This window comes from Leptodactylus fuscus, chromosome 6 (assembly GCF_031893055.1).
Source record: "Leptodactylus fuscus isolate aLepFus1 chromosome 6, aLepFus1.hap2, whole genome shotgun sequence".
In the NCBI taxonomy this organism is placed as follows: domain Eukaryota; kingdom Metazoa; phylum Chordata; class Amphibia; order Anura; family Leptodactylidae; genus Leptodactylus; species Leptodactylus fuscus.
The window spans coordinates 22,647,306-22,666,912 of NC_134270.1; the positions used below are offsets into that span (position 1 = coordinate 22,647,306).

Below are 19,607 nucleotides of genomic sequence, written 5' to 3' on the forward strand. Positions count from 1 at the left end.
CAGACATTGTGGCAGAATCTACCTCAAAGAACATCTCTCAACTCTCCCATTCATTTCAATAGGAGTCAAGAGCAGACTTTTGCCTCTGATTTTTTAGCTGATGAAAACAAAAGAAAACCCCATTCATTCCATTGCGCTCTGCAATGCAGAATCCGCCTGAAGATCGGCCATGATGTTTCTTTTCCCTCTAGATGAAAAATCAGCTACAGGAAAAAATCTGCACCTTACTCCCATTGAAATGAATGGGGAAAGTTGGGAGGAGTTTTTGAGGCAGATTCCACTTAAAAAATTCGCTTGCAAAAAACTCTGTGTGAACTTACTCTAAGACACTAGGGCTGGGTATAACTGCTACCTAAGCACCCCTCATTGCTATCTGTTCCGCAGTGCTCCAACCAGAGATTAGCTTTATTTTGAGTTGAACCTGGAAATAAGTGTTCATTCTCCCTGCAGCACACCCACAGGGCAAATGGAGTACTACACCATGTGTATTGAGGTCAATGTACTGGCTGCACAATTCATGGATGTGTCCTGGAGAGTGTGTATGGGGAAGAATCCTTATAACTCTCTAAAAGGGGTCCCTACCCCTAACAAAGAGAGTACCCAAATAGTATATATGGCGGTGAAGCTACAGTAGAAGATGTGGAATCAGACATGTGGTACCACTGAAGATATAATAGACCTTTACATCAGTCACTCCGCACATGCAGGCCTCACCAGGGTCCACCGAATTGCTGCCCTCGATTTGGCGACTTAATTAAATTTCAGCAATATTCACACATTTAATCAGCAGGATGAGAAGACGCAGGCCGCAGCAGATGGACGCCATTTTACACTTGATTTATGGGATGATGATGGGCGCTGTCGTGACGTGGCGGAGATACGGTAACCACCGAGGGCGTGAGACAAATCAACTGAACGCTTTATACTAGGGACAGAACGATATCTTAAAGCAGGGGCCAAAATTGGCCCCAGGGATATTAATCTTATATCCGCCGGAAGGTAAGGCTGTGAGATAACATGTCTGGTGGTGTGTGGGGCGTTTCAAGTTTTGTTTCCATGTTGCCAGTCTATCAAAGAAGTCAATGATACATTTGGTGCGCTGGGTAGGGGGATTTTCCCATTGACTTCTATGCGACTGTTCACTATTGTTCAGCTTCGTCACGTTAGACATTCTGCATCTAGGAAAGCTGGGTTTCCCAAACCCAGGAAAATGGCGCAATAGAGGAACAGATGTCACATAGGAGGCCCAAAAGAAGAAATCAGAGTATAAGTGTCTGGTTTCTTTTGCACCTCATCTGTAACCATTACCCAACTTTCTCAGAGTCCTGATTGAAGAATCCACCTACTTATAAAGTGCTTAGGAACCTGTAAATGCTGTGAAAAGCCAAGCTGGGGTCCATGCTAGTGAGACTTGTCTTTCCTCGGGAAAGTTGAATATTCATAATTAAGTAATGTGGAAACAATGGCGGTCAATCTGGATGGCACCCAACTTTACCAGGTACAGATAAATATAAAAACGAGGGATGCTCTAATATAAAACCAGTTCCAGCACTTAGAGCTAACCCATCAGGATGTTTGCCAGCCAACACTTAATAAAAAGCGTCTCGCACCGCATTGTCCACAGTGGAATTGCGGCCATATCTCAGGCCTGACATCCGGCAGTCACTTATTGATCCTTCTGCCTCCTGTGATCTGGAAATCTATAAGAATGCAGCTCCTGAGGTGACAGGATGAGAATGATGGGAATCCCCGTCCTGAGTCAGCGGAAAACGGCGCCATGAATCAGGACGGCACCGAGCGAATAATGTGAGAAAGGGGGGAGGAATAGTCATAGGGCTGGAGGCAAAGGGGCGGCCATTAAAGGGGCATTCATATAAGGTGTGCGGGTCTCATGTCTGATCACATGTCATTATATTATACCAGTGATGTCAGTAACAAGGGGCGGGGCTGTGACAACTTCTCACACATGATATACAGGCTGGTTGTCAGCAGTAATAGATGCAGTGGCGTAACTACCGCCATAGCAGCGGAGGCAGCTGCCACAGGGCCAGGGACATTAGGGGCCCGGTGACAGCTGCTACCGCTGCTATCATTATACTCGGGGTCTTTTCGGACCCACGAGTATAATGATTGGTGGACCGGGAGAGGTAAGAAACATAAAAAACATGTTACTTACCTCTCCACGATCCTGCCAGGCCTCCTTCCTAGTTGTCTGACGTCTCTGATGTCACATGAACCCAGCCTGTGTCCCAGGTCATGTGACGTCCGACGTCATAGCAGAAGAACGGCAGCGGAGAAGACAGCGTAGGAGCCGGGAACAGGTAAGTAACAGTATTTTTTTATGTTTTTATTCCCCGGGGTGTCCGATTATTATACTCTGTGGTCTGAAAAGACCCCAGAGTATAATAATTGTTTATGGGTATCCGCTATGGGCTATAATACTGTGTGCAGGGGCCACTATGGGGCATAATACTGTGTGCAGGGGCCACTATGGGGCATAATACTGTGTGCAGGGGCCACTATGGGGGATAATACTGTGTGCAGAGGCCACTATGGGGGATAATACTGTGTGCAGGGGCCACTATGGGGGATAATAGTGTGTGCAGGGGCCACTATGGGGGATAATACTGTGTGCAGGAAGCCACTATGGGACATAATACTGTGTGCAGGGGCCACTATGGGGGATAATACTGTGTGCAGGGGCCACTATTGAGTTACAATACTGTGTGCAGGGGCCACTATGGGGCATAATACTGTGTGCAGGGGCCACTATGGGGGATAATACTGTGTGCAGAGGCCACTATGGGGGATAATACTGTGTGCAGAGGCCACTATGGGGGATAATACTGTGTGCAGGGGCCACTATGGGGGATAATACTGTGTGCAGGGGCCACTATGGGGTATAATACTGTGTGCAGGTGCCACTATGGGGTATAATACTGTGTGCAGGGGCCACTATGGGGGATAATACTGTGTGCAGGGGCTACTATTGGGGTACAATACTGTGTGCAGGGGCCACTATTGGGGTACAATACTGTGTGCAGGGGATCCTATTGGGGCATAATACTGTGTGCAGGGGCCACTATTGGGGTACAATACTGTGTGCAGGGGTCACTATTGGGGCATAATACTATGTGCAGGGGCCACTATGGGGGATAATACTATGTGCAGGGGTCACTATTGGGGCATAATACTATGTGCAGGGGCCACTATAGGGTATAATAGAACGCGCAGGAATGCGTAGAAGGGGGTGGGTCGAGGTCTTCGGCGTCGGTCGGGGGGGGCCCATGTCAAACGTTCTCCATGGGGCCCCGCCGTTCCTAGTTACGCCACTGAATAGATGAACAGCTGTACTATAGTATAAGGTGTGAGGATCTCATGTCTGATCATGTCATTATATTATATCAGTGATGCCAGTAACAGGGGGCGGGGCTGTGACTACCTCTCACACATGATATACAGGCTGGTTGTGAATAGTAATAGCTGTACTGTAGATACTTCTTTCAGAGCTTGAGGCAAATGCTTTGAATTTTCACTTTCGCTGACTTTAGAACATCTACGTGGTGTCTATTGCACAACAGCAGGAATCACATGACCGCCCCCATATCATGTGACACAGCGAGACCAAAACGTATGCAGATGTTATCTACAAGAATCTTTCCATGTCAGCTGGAGCCTAGTTTTCCGAGTTCAGATATCACTGTATGAAAAGTTTGCCCCGTAGTCCAGAAACGTAACCAGAAAAATGCTAAACAGCAATGTGGGAACGTGTGAGATCAATGTCCCAGAAAACCCCCAACAGACCAGACATATAGAGTAAATGTCAATGCACTAAAACAACAAATGTATTCCTGATCTCTGCTTCATGTATACAAAATATCCAACAGCATGGCAGATATGAGAAGTCTTCAACATAGGAGCAGTATTATAATAGTTATTATATTCTTGTACATAGGAGCAGTATTATAGTAGTTATATTCTTGTACATAGGAGCAGTATTATAGTAGTTATATTCTTGTACATAGGGGGCAGTATTATAGGAGTTATATTCTTGTACATAGGGGTAGTATTATAGTAGTTATATTCTTGTACATAGGAGCAGTATTATAGTAGTTATATTCTTGTACATAGGAGCAGTATTATAGTAGTTATATTCTTGTACATAGGTGGTAGTGTTATAGTAGTTATATTCTTGTACATAGGTGCAGTATTATAGTAGTTATATTCTTGTACATAGGGGGCAGTATTATAGTAGTTATATTCTTGTACATAGGAGCAGTATTATAGTAGTTATATTCTTGTACATAGGAGCAGTATTATAGTAGTTATATTCTTGTACATAGGAGCAGTATTATAGTAGTTATATTCTTGTACATAGGAGCAATATTATAGTAGTTATATTCTTGTACATAGGAGTAGTATTATAGTAGTTATATTCTTGTACATAGGGGCAGTATTATAGTAGTTATATTCTTGTACATAGGAGCAGTATTATAGTAGTCATATTCTTGTACATAGGGGCAGTATTATAGTAGTTATATTCTTGTACATAGGAGCAGTATTATAGTAGTTATATTCTTGTACATAGGAGCAATATTATAGTAGTTATATTCTTGTACATAGGGGGCAGTATTATAGGAGTTATATTCTTGTACATAGGAGCAATATTATAGTAGTTATATTCTTGTACATAGGAGTAGTATTATAGTAGTTATATTCTTGTACATAGGGGCAGTATTATAGTAGTTATATTCTTGTACATAGGAGTAGTATTATAGTAGTTATATTCTTGTACATAGGAGCAGTATTATAGTAGTCATATTCTTGTACATAGGGGCAGTATTATAGTAGTTATATTCTTGTACATAGGAGCAGTATTATAGTAGTTATATTCTTGTACATAGGAGCAATATTATAGTAGTTATATTCTTGTACATAGGGGGCAGTATTATAGGAGTTATATTCTTGTACATAGGGGTAGTATTATAGTAGTTATATTCTTGTACATAGGAGCAGTATTATAGTAGTTATATTCTTGTACATAGGAGCAGTATTATAGTAGTTATATTCTTGTACATAGGTGGTAGTGTTATAGTAGTTATATTCTTGTACATAGGAGCAATATTATAGTAGTTATATTCTTGTACATAGGGGGCAGTATTATAGTAGTTATATTCTTGTACATAGGAGCAATATTATAGTAGTTATATTCTTGTACATAGGAGGCAGTATTATAGTAGTTATATTCTTGTACATAGGTGCAGTATTATAGTAGTTATATTCTTGTACATAGGGGGCAGTATTATAGTAGTTATATTCTTGTACATAGGAGCAGTATTATAGTAGTTATATTCTTGTACATAGGAGCAGTATTATAGTAGTTATATTCTTGTACATAGGAGCAATATTATAGTAGTTATATTCTTGTACATAGGAGTAGTATTATAGTAGTTATATTCTTGTACATAGGGGCAGTATTATAGTAGTTATATTCTTGTACATAGGAGCAGTATTATAGTAGTTATATCCTTGTACATAGGAGCAGTATTATAGTAGTTATATTCTCGTACATAGGAGTAGTATTATAGTAGTTATATTCTTGTACATAGGAGTAGTATTATAGTAGTTATATTCTCGTACATAGGAGTAGTATTATAGTAGTTATATTCTTGTACATAGGAGCAGTATTATAGTAGTTATATTCTTGTACATAGGAGCAGTATTATAGTAGTTATATCCTTGTACATAGGAGCAGTATTATAGTAGTTATATTCTTGTACATAGGAGCAGTATTATAGTAGTTATATTCTTGTATATAGGAGCAGTATTATAGTAGTTATATTCATGTACATAGGAGCAGTATTATAGTAGTTATATCCTTGTACATAGGAGCAGTATTATAGTAGTTATATTCTTGTATATAGGATTAGTATTAGTATAGTATTATAGCCATTCTGATACTTTTTTGTGCTACTATATGACAACCTTGACTCACATTAAAGATGTACTGACAAGGACTAATATCACGAGCACGGTAATAAATCACTGCATCTGTTTTCCCGGCTATTGTGCGGTTTCGTGGCAACCAGTGAGTCTCCTGTCAGTGTTTTTACTCAGCGCTGCACATTCTCCAAGGCCATTATGAAGTAAGATGTCTGGAGATTATTGCTAGGAGTTCAGGAATGTAAGGAATTTAGAAAATGTCTCATTTCTGCCCTAAAAATACTACGTTTTCCATATTCCATATCTGACAGGGGAGGCCATAGAGTTCCACAGAGGAGATCTGCAGTTGGAAACAAAAGCTGCTCCATCTGTTGTCATGAAGGAGAAGCAGCGGGGAAGTTTCGAAGTGATTATCACTGGGATATATGAGGCGGCGATGGTTACCATGTGCCGTGAAGTCATTAACACATCGTCCTGGATGAGCTTCCAATGTGACAACTGGGGGGATAAGCACAACAAGACGGATTTGGAGAAATTGTAAGGCTGGGCCAGATGGAGATTTCTGAAACGGGTTGGTCAAAGAAATCCACAGACAAAAGAAAAACAGTGTTGTGGGGTCTTGTGTGGTGGTCGCCCTACAGAGAGTGAAGGAGCAAAAGAGAATGGCGCCATAATCCAGAAATGTGACCGAAGCAATGCAAGATTTCTTTATGGGCATCTTTTTAGTGACTGATGATCGGAAAGTCAATTCTACATTAAAGAGTTTCCAGTGACTGGATCCAGAACCCCATCCAAGAAGGCCACATAGGAGATGTACAAACAGTCTTTGGAGTTTAGCAGATCCCATTGTAGGATTGTGTTCCAGCCCTGGCTACCTCTACCCTATAGATACTACATAACCCCCTTCCTCTTCAGAACCCTCTGTCACCCCTGAAATTTCTCCAGACTCCTCTGTCCCCCTCCAAACTCCACTGCTCCCCTCCAGATTCCTAAAATCTGTTCTGTCACCTCCAGACTCCTTTCTCTTCAAGGCCCCTCAGTCCACCTCCAGACTCCTCCATCCACCTCCAGACTTCTCTTTTTTTTCAAGATCCCTCTGCCCCCTAGATTCCTCCAAACTCCTCTGTCTACCTCCAGACTCCTCTATCCACCGTCAGATTCCTGTGTCCACTGCTAGACCCCTCTTTCTCTTCCAGACCCCTTTATCCACCTCCAGACTCATCTGTACATCACTAGACTCCTCTGTTCCAATTCAGACTCCTGTGTCCATTACCAGGCTCCTGTGCCCACTACCAGGCTCCTGTGCCCACTATTCAGCTCCTGTGCCCACTACCCGGCTCCTGCGTCCACTACCAGGCTCCTGTGTCCACTACCAGGCTCTTGTGTCCACTACCCAGCTCCTGTGCCCACTACCAGGCTCCTGTGTCCACTACCAGGCTCCTGTGTCCACTACCAGGCTCCTGTGCGTACTACCAGGCTCCTGTGCGTACTACCAGGCTCCTGGGCCCACTACCCGGCTCCTGTGTCCACTACCAGGCTCATGTGTCCACAACCAGACTCCTGTGTCCACTACCAGGCTCCTGTGTCCACTACCAGGCTCCTGTGCCCACTACCAGGCTCCTGTGTCCACTACCCGGCTCATGTGTCCACTACCCGGCTCATGTGTCCACTACCCGGCTCCTGTGCCCACTACCAGGCTCCTGTGCCCACTACCAGGCTCCTGTGTCCACTACCCGGCTCATGTGTCCACTACCCGGCTCATGTGTCCACTACCAGCCTCCTGTGCCCACTACCAGCCTCCTGTGCCCACTACCAGCCTCCTGTGCCCACTACCAGGCTCCTGTGTCCACTACCAGGCTCCTGTGTCCACTACCCGGCTCCTGTGTCCACTACCCGGCTCATGTGTCCACTACCCGGCTCCTGTGCCCACTACCAGGCTCCTGTGCCCACTACCAGCCTCCTGTGCCCACTACCAGGCTCCTGTGCCCACTACCAGGCTCCTGTGTCCACTACCAGGCTCCTCTCTTCCCCTCTAGACCTCTCTGTTCCCCTCTAGACCTCTGTTTCCCTCCAGACTCTTTGGTCCCCTCCTGACCCCTCTGTTTCACCTCCTGACCCCTTTCCTCTGCAGACCCCACTTTCCACAGTTGATCTTCTTTATACATGAAAGCATTAGGTGAAATCTAACATGTCCAAACCTTCTTTTCCCAATATCTTTTATTGGTATATAGTTTGCTACCTGTTGGTTACCAGTCTGTAATGTCTCTTAGGCCAACCAGACTCCATATTTACAAGCACACCGTAGACCCTTTGGGCATCCGTTTCTTATCACTATGTGTCCACGGTCCCCAAAGAGTATTTGAAAACCCCAAATTGCTGTTTTACTTCTGAGGCCACATGTTCGCTGGTCTCATGAGTAGAACAGTCTCCAATAGAGATGCGATGTAACAGGAAAATGGTGCGTATTCAATCTAACAACATGGAGGTCGGCTGATCTACAGGTCACCTGGCTCGCCATTATAACTTTCGACATCTGACCATTACAACAGAAGCCACCCTCATATACCGTATATACATTCTCAGATATTGGCCGCTTCCTGCCTCACTATAGAAATCTATTAATTAAAGGGGCCATTACAATCAATGTCATCGCCGCAGAGGGACCACTGTGGTAATTGTCCCTCACTCTCAACATCTTCCAGTACGAGATATGACAAAGTCAAGTAGCCCTTCAGTGTTTTCCCAAATGCCTAAAAATAATTACTGGTTTCCTCGCACTTCTCGGGCACATGCGGCGCGGCTGTGTTCTAGAGTTGAGCAGAGGCGTAGAGCTGACAGCGCAGATGTATAGAGGGGATGGTGGACGTGACACTTTCCTTCCCTCAGCCTTTTTTTCCTCTCTCCATCTGTGCGAGGAAAGAGAAATCCCTAAAGGTGACAACCCCTTACAGTCCTGGTATTCACGCTGATCTTTCTGCTTGTCGTCCTTTGTGGGCGTTCGCGGATGTGGTGCGGGGTCACTGCAGGGTAAGGCAGGCTGCGCGATGGAGGCGGCTACTGACCTTCACAGGAAAAGCCGTATGATATGTTCTGTGTTTTATGGATTTTAATAGAGGATAACAGAGGTATTATCCCACAGGTAGAGAGGTCGCTGATTTATGGGATAGAATAATCCAGAATATTCTAGAAGAGTCTTACCGAAAAGATCACGTGTCAAGACCTTTTTCAAATAGCTTAAGTCGCCCTTTGTTGTGCCTCATATATTTACCTCCTCTCTTTCTGCCCTTTATATAAAACAAAATACTCATCTTACCCTCCATATTAAACCCCATTGGGTCTACTCTTTATACTTCAGTTTGACCAAGACTCTTCATCAGCTGACAATCTGATCGCAACTCGTTTCACAAAAACAGAAATTGACCGAGACTTTCTTACTTAAGCCCCAATTTGACGAGACTCTTCCCTAACCCATCATTTGACCCAAACCCTCTTACTTAACCATTAATTTGACCGAGACTCTCTTAATTAACCCCCAATTTGACTGAGAGTCTCTTACTTAAAGGGGTTGTCCAGGATATGAAATTTTTTTATACCGATGACCTACCCACATACTAGGTCATCAGTATCAGATCGGTCGGACTCTGACACTTAATCTCTGAACTGATCAGTGTTGAGCCAATAGTATTCGTCGAATACCTCGCTGCCATAGGAATGCCTGTAAGCAGCTGTCAAATATTCACTGTGCTTAACCCCTTGGTGTTCGGCCGCTTACATGCATTCCTATGGCAGCGAGGTACTCGATGAATACTATTTGCTCAACACTAATCAGAAGCCATATACTAAGTATACAGCCAGAAGTTCTCTTGCGCCTATTCAAGTGAATGGGAGGGGAGTTTTGGGCGTCACCACTACCTTGTACGGAGCTTCCGGTCATTACAGTGTAGCCGTGGCCCCAGTGGCCCATTCATTAGTCTCCATTTTTGTCATTTACATGTCTATCCATTCTGTGATTTCCATAATTCCAAGGCTTCGGTGTTACAATGTCAGTGTTCAGGAATGTATTAAGCAATACTTGTCTCCTTAATATTGACCAAGTCTTCATCCTGACGCTCAATCTGAGGACACTTTCTGGTTTCCCATCTTCCATATAGACTAAGACCACATTGATGAAGATTCTCCTCCTCATCGTTCATATAGACCAAGACTCTCTTCCCCACCATAGACATTGAACAATACTCTAGCTTCCATATTAACCATGAATCGCCTCTCCACCCTTTATATTGTCCAAGACTGTCCTATTTAACCCTACATTTACAAAAACTCTCCTCCTGACCCTCCATATGGACCAAGACTATCTTCCTTACCATTTCAGTTGACAAAACTTTTCCCCCTCACCCTTCGTATTGACCTAAACTTTCTCTCACATGCCCACCATATTAAACTTGACCAAGGGACCTTGAGATAGTCAGAGCCCAGCACAAGTCCTAACATCCTTGGGAAAAGATGGTGAAGGCAAATAGAGGGGCCGCAACTTCAACGCGTTTCCATAATATCAAGTGTCTTTCCTCTTGCCATCAGATCCTGCAACTCTTCCCATCCATTTTCTTCAAGGAGAAACATTCATCTCTTCTTATGACAAGAGCTCCGAGGTCTGAAGAAAACCTCAATATCCTAAGTCCCACCATCATATTTCACTATATAACTATATTTCTTCCAGTTATATTTTTGGAAAATGAAGACTTTTTGAAGACCTTCCTCCATGTCTGACTGAGGGTGAGTGTCACGGCTTACTGTTACTAGAGAGGTAACAACTCCCCCCAATCCAGGTATCTACCCCCTAAAATATTCCACAAATATACAGCTCTCTGGCTGTGGCCTTCTACACAAGGCTCACAGATGGTGGGGATGCCTTCATATTACTGCATCAAAAGAGGGGGAGGGGAGCGCTCCCACTTCAAAGGCAGACGCAGCCCCCCCTGTTACAGAGTCTCCTTAGCAGTGGTTGCATCTATGGAAAGTAAACACAGGTGGCGGCTGCCATCAGACCGAAATATCCCCCTATTATCTACTAATCACAGCAAGAGGAGGAGGAGGATGGAGGACAATTATCAGGCACAGGTGTCTCCATACACAGCCAGCATACCAGGACAAGAGAAGTGCTACTGAGCATGGACTATATACAGGACAAGAGAAGTAGTACTGAGCACTGACTATATACATACAGGACAAGAGAAGTGGTACTGTGCATGGATTATATACAGGACAAGAGAAGTAGTACTGAGCACTGACTATATATATATACAGGACAAGAGAAGTGGTACTGTGCATGGATTATATACAGGACAAGAGAAGTAGTACTGAGCACTGACTATATACATACAGGACAAGAGAAGTGGTACTGTGCATGGATTATATACAGGACAAGAGAAGTAGTACTGAGCACTGACTATATATATATATATATACAGGACAAGAGAAGTGGTACTGTGCATGGATTATATACAGGACAAGAGAAGTAGTACTGAGCACTGACTATATATATACAGGACAAGAGAAGTGCTACTGAGCATGGACTATATACAGGACAAGAGAAGTAGTACTGAGCACTGACTATATACATACAGGACAAGAGAAGTGGTACTGTGCATGGATTATATACAGGACAAGGGAAGTAGTACTGAGCACTGACTATATATATATACAGGACAAGAGAAGTGGTACTGAGCACTGACTATATATATATACAGGACAAGAGAAGTAGTACTGAGCACTGACTATATACATACAGGACAAGAGAAGTGGTACTGTGCATGGATTATATACAGGACAAGAGAAGTAGTACTGAGCACTGACTATATATATATATACAGGACAAGAGAAGTGGTACTGAGCACTGACTATATATATATATACAGGACAAGAGAAGTAGTACTGAGCACTGACTATATATATATACAGGACAAGAGAAGTGGTACTGTGCACAGACTATATAAAGGACAAGAGAAGTAGTACTGAGCACTGACTCTCTCTCTCTCTCTCTCTCTCTATATATATATATATATATATATATATACACACACAGGACAAGAGAAGTAGTACTGAGCACTGACTATATATATACAGGACAAGAGAAGTGGTACTGTGCACTGACTATATACACAGGACAAGAGAGGTGGTACTGTGCATGGACAATATACAAGACAAGAGAAGTAGTACTGAGCACTGACTATATATATATATATATATATATATATATAGAGAGAGAGAGAGAGAGAGAGAGAGAGAGAGAGAGAGAGAGAGAGAGAGAGAGAAGTGGTACTGTGCACGGACAATATACAGGATAAGAGAAGTAGTACTGTGCACTGACTATATATACATATATATATATATATATATATATACACACAGGACAAGAGAAGTGGTACTGTGCACAGACTATATACACAGGAAAGGAGAAGTGGTACTGTGCACAGACTATATACACAGGAAAGGAGAAGTGGTACTGTGCATGGATTATATACAGGACAAGAGAAGTAGTACTGAGCACTGACCATATATATATATATATATATATATACACACACAGGACAAGAGAAGTGGTACTGTGCATGGACAATATCCAAGACAAGAGAAGTAGTACTGAGCACTGACTATATACAGGATAAGAGAGGTGGTACTGTGTAATGTCCATACATAAAGAGTAAGGCCTGTGCATTTCCGTGTGCTAGCCATGCTTTTCCAAACTATGACACTGAGCTATTAGATTCTATGGCCCCATACACATACCTGGGTATTATCATGAGTGTCTGTATGAGGCTATGAGCCAGAGCTATTGGCGGCACAGGGATGTCATCAATCTGCTGTCTGTACAGGGCAGAAGAAGTGGTACTGTGCAGTGCTCATATATTCAGGACTAGAGAAGTGGTACTGCGCAGTGTCCATATGTACAGAATCAGAGCAGATACTTAGAATTACACCCAGTAAACAAGACAAGAGAAGTGGTACTGTGCACTGTCCATATATTCAGGACATAAGAAGTGGTACTGTGCAGTGTCCATATATTCAGGACATAAGAAGTGGTACTGTGCAGTGTTTATACATACAGGATAAGAGAAGTTGTACTGTGCACTGTCCATACATGATGTACTGCCATATTTCCCTGTACTCTATGCTATACAGTTTGTGTTCCTTTGATTCCTGGTGGCTTCTGGGTAAGAGCGCGGCGTTTGTTACCAGTGATTATATCTGTGGGGCCCCGGGGTGGGGGGTCGTTGGTTTCGGCTTGGGGTGACGCACGTATAGAGTGTTAGAGAGCATTCAGCACTTTTAAGCGTCAGCATTTAGATCCTCTGATAGATCCTGAGACTGACGTCAGCCACGAGTGGCTCCTGAGACTGCACGGCTATAAATGGATGTAGATGACCGCCCGCCGTCCTGAGGGGGAATGAAAACTTTTGCTAATTTCTTACAGACTTTGTGTTTCCATTCCCCACCATGTCAAAATTTCTGTCAGTGAATGGGAACACATTTGTTTAAGGCTGAAAACCTCCCCCCCTTACCTGATACTTCCCGCAGCTGTATCCAATGTGAACACACCAAACTGATACACTGTAACAAACAGGAGTGATATTCGCTGCTACGTATATATCAAAGAGATGGCTGGATACCAATGTAACAAACCCTCAGCTGTGAGGGGGCTCTGAATCTACTAGCCATTCCCTAAATTACTTACTACTTGCCTATTGGGGTTATTGTCCTGTCAGCCCCATGACACAGTCCACCGGCTGTCAGGCAGATCATCCCCTATAATATCCCGATCCTATGTATCCAGCACTGAGCGCATAATCTGCTATTAAGGAGCTTTATGGCGAAGGCCGCGGTATAATGTCCGTATGTCACCCAGAGACGCCACGCTCTGCAGCAGGAAAAACCCAGACTGCACTGCAGCATGAACAGATATATAAGACTCCTCACTGCTGAGGGTTTGGTATAATTGTATTTTCTCTAGAACTGATACACTGTAACAAACCATCTGCAGTCAAGAGATCCAGATGTAGCAAAAGAGCACAATAACAGAGTCACCACCAGGGAGCGCACTACTGGTGATGAGCTGCTGCCAAAGAGAGGACTACTAGAGATGAGCCGCCACCAGGGAGCACACTACTAGAAATGAGCCACCAGCACCAAGAAGCGCACTACTAGAGATGAACCACCACCACCACCAGAGAGCGCACTACTAGAGATAAACTACCACCAGGGAGCGCACTACTAGAGATGAGCCGCCACCAGGGAGCGCACTACTAGAGATGAGCCGCCACCAGGGAGCGCACAACTAGAGATGAGATGCAACCAGAGAGCACACTACCAGAGATAAACCACCACCAGGGAGCGCACTACCAGAGATGAGACGCAACCAGAGCGCGCACTACTAGAGATGAGCCGCCACCAGGGAGCGCACTACTAGAGATAAACCCCCACCAGAGAGCGCACTACTAGAGATAAACCACCAGGGAGCGCACTACTAGAGATAAACCCCCACCAGAGAGCGCACTACTAGAGATAAACCACCACCAGGGAGCGCACAACTAGAGATGAGCCACCACCAGGGAGCGCACTACTAGAGATGAGCCGCCACCAGAGAGCGCACTACAAGAGATGAGCCGCCACCAGGGAGCGCACTACTAGAGATGAGCCGCCACCAGAGAGCGCACTACTAGAGATGAGCCGCCACCAGAGAGCGCACTACAAGAGATGAGCCGCCACCAGGGAGCGCACTACTAGAGATAAACCCCCACCAGACAGCGCACTACTAGAGATAAACTACCACCAGGGAGCGCACTACTAGAGATAAACCCCCACCAGAGAGCGCACTACTAGAGATAAACCACCACCAGGGAGCGCACTACTAGAGATAAACCACCACCAGGGAGCGCACTACTAGAGATGAGCTGCCACCAGGGAGCGCACTACTAGAGATGAGCCACCAGGGAGCGCACTACTAGAGATAAACCACCACCACCAGGGAGCGCACTACTAGAGATGAGCTGCTACCAGGGAGCGCACTACTAGAGATGAACCACCACCAGGGAGCGCACTACTAGAGATGAACCACCACCAGGGAGCGCACTATTAGAGATGAACCACCAGCAGAGAGCTCACAACTAGGAATGAGTGACCAAAAAAAAAAAAAAAAGGAGTACGCCACGAGAGGACACACGATCAAAGCTGAGATGCCACCAGACAGGAGCCATCACACGGAGCACTCTTTGCTCTGACACACTGGCAATCCCGTGATTTGTGGCCACTTCAGATTGACCCCCCACTTACAAGATACTGCTGTGGCCCCTTTAAGACTTGAGACATTTTTAACTCTACTTAAAGACTAGTGTCTGCGTCTCTGAGATGACAGGAGGATTCAGCTCTTCAACCTAAGAAACTGGAATATTTCATCATTTCGCTTAAAGAGAAGATTATAGCGAGAGCGTAATAACAATAGAAACTGTAAAAAAAAATCTAAAATACAGAAGTTCAATGTTGGTAGTTGCAGCAGTATGGGGGGGGGGTTATGTAGGGGCAGGAATGTCGCCTCTCCCGAGTTCTCAATGTTCCGGCTGCCGCTGAGCTCAAACTTCAGGAGGAAGGGAAAGTTCCGGAACATCTGTTCATAATTCTGCAGAATTCATCAAACCAATTTACACAATCAGCTATTTTAGGTAAATGACGGGTTGTTCTCTGCCGCGCTCGTCAGATACACAGCCAGGGGTGAGGGGGCGCTGTGGGACAGGTACAGGTGTGAGGGTGTCATAGCTTTACATGAAATATCACATGGCAACAAGAACCCTGTACAAGCTCGAGGGCCGAGCATTGGACCCAGCCCTGCAGAAACCCCAATCACAGGGCAAGTGGAGGTGGCAGAAGGGAGACATTTTGGGCAAACGTTCGATCTTCAGTGTTTGAGTTTATATTGGTTCTGTGACATCACTAATCCTGACCAGGAGGCTCAGAGACTCCGCCCCTGAGTAACTTGCTCACCCTTATTATCACTCAGTAGGCCTTAGTAGTCCTGGGCCACATATTAAGGAGTGATAAATAAAAATTTAAAAAATACATAAAATAATAGAAATTAAACATTTTCAGAAAAAAATATTTTATAAAATTAAAAATAAAGTGAAAAAAAACCAAAAAAACTATCTTAACATGCTTTGCCTTTGGCACTCGCCATCTATTCTCGCTTCCGGAAGTTCCAGATCTGATTATTGACCCCCATTATCGCCCTCAATTTAAAACCTGCCGTCCGTAACAGAATATCGGGCGAATAATTTGTAGAGGTGACGGAGGAGATTATTCCAGCAATATGGCTGCCTCTTGCAGCATTAGGGTTAATAGCTTCTCTCCGCTTCAGTGGGATCAGGTGGAGGGCGAGGGATTAGGGACCTGGAATCCTCCGAGTGATGAATGGCAGTCACACCCCAGTGCCCCTGAATCGTCCTCATCATCCTCTGGTTACCTGATGGGGGTGTTAATACTTTTGCAACATCACATTATGTCATTATGAGACTGAGGTACGAGGCGCCTGGCACCTCACCATCTTCTCCAGAGTCTGTACACCGCGAGGGGGAGGGGCAATGACGGTTTGTGCGGCGACTTCTATTTACGTCTTTAATGCTTCCACGTTTTTTTTGCACTTTGTAAATTGAGTGAATATTTTATCCGATGAAAACCAAGAATCTCACCTTTGATACAAACAGTAAATTAGGACCGAAGCCGCCACGCCGTGAAATTCTCGCCTTCAGACGAGCAATTCTAATGACTGTAGGGGTTGTGGAGGTGGGAAAATGGCTGACTGTGTATGTAAATGAGGGGGAGGGGCCAGATGTCAAACGCATTGTAGTAATAGGAACGAAAGATGGTGGCTGAGGCGGTATGTAAATAAGGGGGAGGGGCCTGATGTAGGGTATGTTGTGGCAGCGGGAGGAGCTACATTTAGAAGACGTCGTAATATTGTAACGTTAAACATGGCGGCCAAGACTGTACGTAAACAAGGCAGATGAAGAGAATGACGTCATCAAGTCACATGTTCCCCTGCACTCACCAGGCTAAAGACCCATCGTAATCTGTACAACATGGAGTTGATGAGCACAGGGAATGAAGGGTTAATGAGATCCAAGAGTCTGCCATGAGGCGCGAGGCACGACTGTACCCGATATCTGTGGTGGGCTCAGGACCAAAGCTTTCCAGATTGAGGAGCATCAGCGCCATAGAAACATGTCAGCGCCCCATGTGTTATATGACGTGAGAGCCAGGATGGCAAATCTGTGCAACATAACACCGCGTACAACCGCCGCACCCACCAACCAGCAAGAGGGTGAACACACACAACATTACTGGGATTATACTCCAGAGCTGTGCTCACAATTCTGCAGAAATCTTCCAGCATTTCATCCTTGTTTAGTGTCTGCAGAAGCTTCTCTAGTGATCTGTATTAGAGGAATGGCCAAGAGATGTACAGTCATGTGATAGAGGAAAAACTAAGTGCCCCCTGTATAACAGGAGCTTGGCTTAGAGGACTGTATACACAAAAGCCTGTTTCCAATAGCAACTAGAAGAATAGTGAGTGCAGCTCTGGAGTATAATACAGGATGTAACTCAGGATCAGTACAGGATTAGTAATGTAATGTATGTACACAATGACTGTACCAGCAGAATAGTGAGCGCAGCTCTGGAGTATAACACAGGATGTAACTCAGGATCAGTACAGGATAAGTAATGTAATGTATGTACACAGTGACTGCACCAGCAGAATAGTGAGCGCAGCTCTGGAGTATAATACAGGAGATAATTAAGGATTAGTACAGGATAAGTAATGTAATGTATGTACACAATGACTGTACCAGCAGAATAATGAGCGCAGCTCTGGAGTATAACACAGGATGTAACTCAGGATCAGTACAGGATAAGTAATGTAATGTATGTACACAGTGACTGCACCAGTAGAATAGCGAGCGCAGCTCTGGAGTATAATACAGGATAAGTAATGTAATGTATGTACACAGTGACTGTACCAGCAGAATAGTGAGTGCAGCTCTGGAGTATAATATAGGATGTAACTCAGGATCAGTACAGGATAAGTAATGTAATGTATGTACACAATGACTGTACCAGCAGAATAGTGAGCGCAGCTCTGGAGTATAATACAGGATGTAACTCAGGATCAGTACAGGATAAGTAATGTAATGTATGTACACAGTGACTGCACCAGCAGAATAGTGAGTGCAGCTCTGGAGTATAATACAGGATAAGTAATGTAATGTATGTACACAGTGACTGCACCAGCAGAATAGCGAGCGCAGCTCTGGAGTATAATACAGGATAAGTAATGTAATGTATGTACACAGTGACTGTACCAGCAGAATAGTGAGCGCAGCTCTGGAGTATAATACAGGATGTAACTCAGGATCAGTACAGGATAAGTAATGTATGTACACAGTGACTGCACCAGCAGAATAGTGAGTGCAGCTCTGGAGTATAATACAGGATAAGTAATGTATGTACACAGTGACTGTACCAGCAGAATAGTGAGCGCAGCTCTGGAGTATAATACAGGATGTAACTCAGGATCAGTACAGGATAAGTAATGTAATGTATGTACACAGTGACTGTACCAGCAGAATAGTGAGCGCAGCTCTGGAGTATAATACAGGATGTAACTCAGGATCAGTACAGGATAAGTAATGTAATGTATGTACACAGTGACTGCACCAGCAGAATAGTGAGTGCAGCTCTGGAGTATAATACAGGATGTAACTCAGGATCAGTACAGGATAAGTAATGTAATGTATGTACACAGTGACTGCACCAGCAGAATAGTGAGTGCAGCTCTGGAGTATAATACAGGATGTAACTCAGGATCAGTACAGGATAAGTAATGTAATGTATGTACACAGTGACTGCACCAGCAGAATAGTGAGTGCAGCTCTGGAGTATAATACAGGATGTAACTCAGGATCAGTACAGGATAAGTAATGTAATGTATGTACACAGTGACTGTACCAGCAGAATAGTGAGCACAGCTCTGGAGTATAATACAGGATGTAACTCAGGATCAGTACAGGATAAGTAATGTAATGTATGTACACAGCGACTGTACCAGCAGAATAGTGAGTGCAGCTCTGGGGTATTCTCTGCAGAGATGTAAGGCTAATAGGGATCACATTAACCCTTTCCTCTTTCTCACTAGCCCCTCAGTATGTTCCCTTTGTCCTCTGACAAGACTTTCTTCCTCCTGAATTGAAGTGAATGAACTTTTTTTCACTTTCTGGGGTGGCACAGGGAACGTTCCGTCCTAGAACACTCCGTCCTTCTACACAATAGTTCTGTCCTGATGCTGAGCCAAGGTCGCCCTGTGTTCTGAGATCCCACAGAAAGACACTGGGGTCTGGGGGAGAGTTCAGGTGCCCAGAGAAGTCTCCCAGGAATGTGATAAGATGTCTATCTCACTTAAACCCTTTCTTCTCTTAAAGGGCCAGTGCCAACTTCTGTAAATGATGCCTTGGTATTTCAGTTCTTCTCTATTTGTCACACCACTGCTTGCTGTCAGTGACTGGGAACATTGCTTACATCTAACTGAACACTTCTGCTGACCTGATATTTCTCACAGCTGAGGG

At 44.4% G+C, this 19,607-nt stretch overlaps 1 protein-coding gene across 1 annotated transcript in view; it reads right to left on the reverse strand.

Moving 5' to 3' along the window:
• Nucleotides 1–19,607, reverse strand: part of PITPNC1 (phosphatidylinositol transfer protein cytoplasmic 1) — a 58,803-nt gene that overhangs the window by 26,257 nt on the left and 12,939 nt on the right. The window lies entirely within an intron of this gene.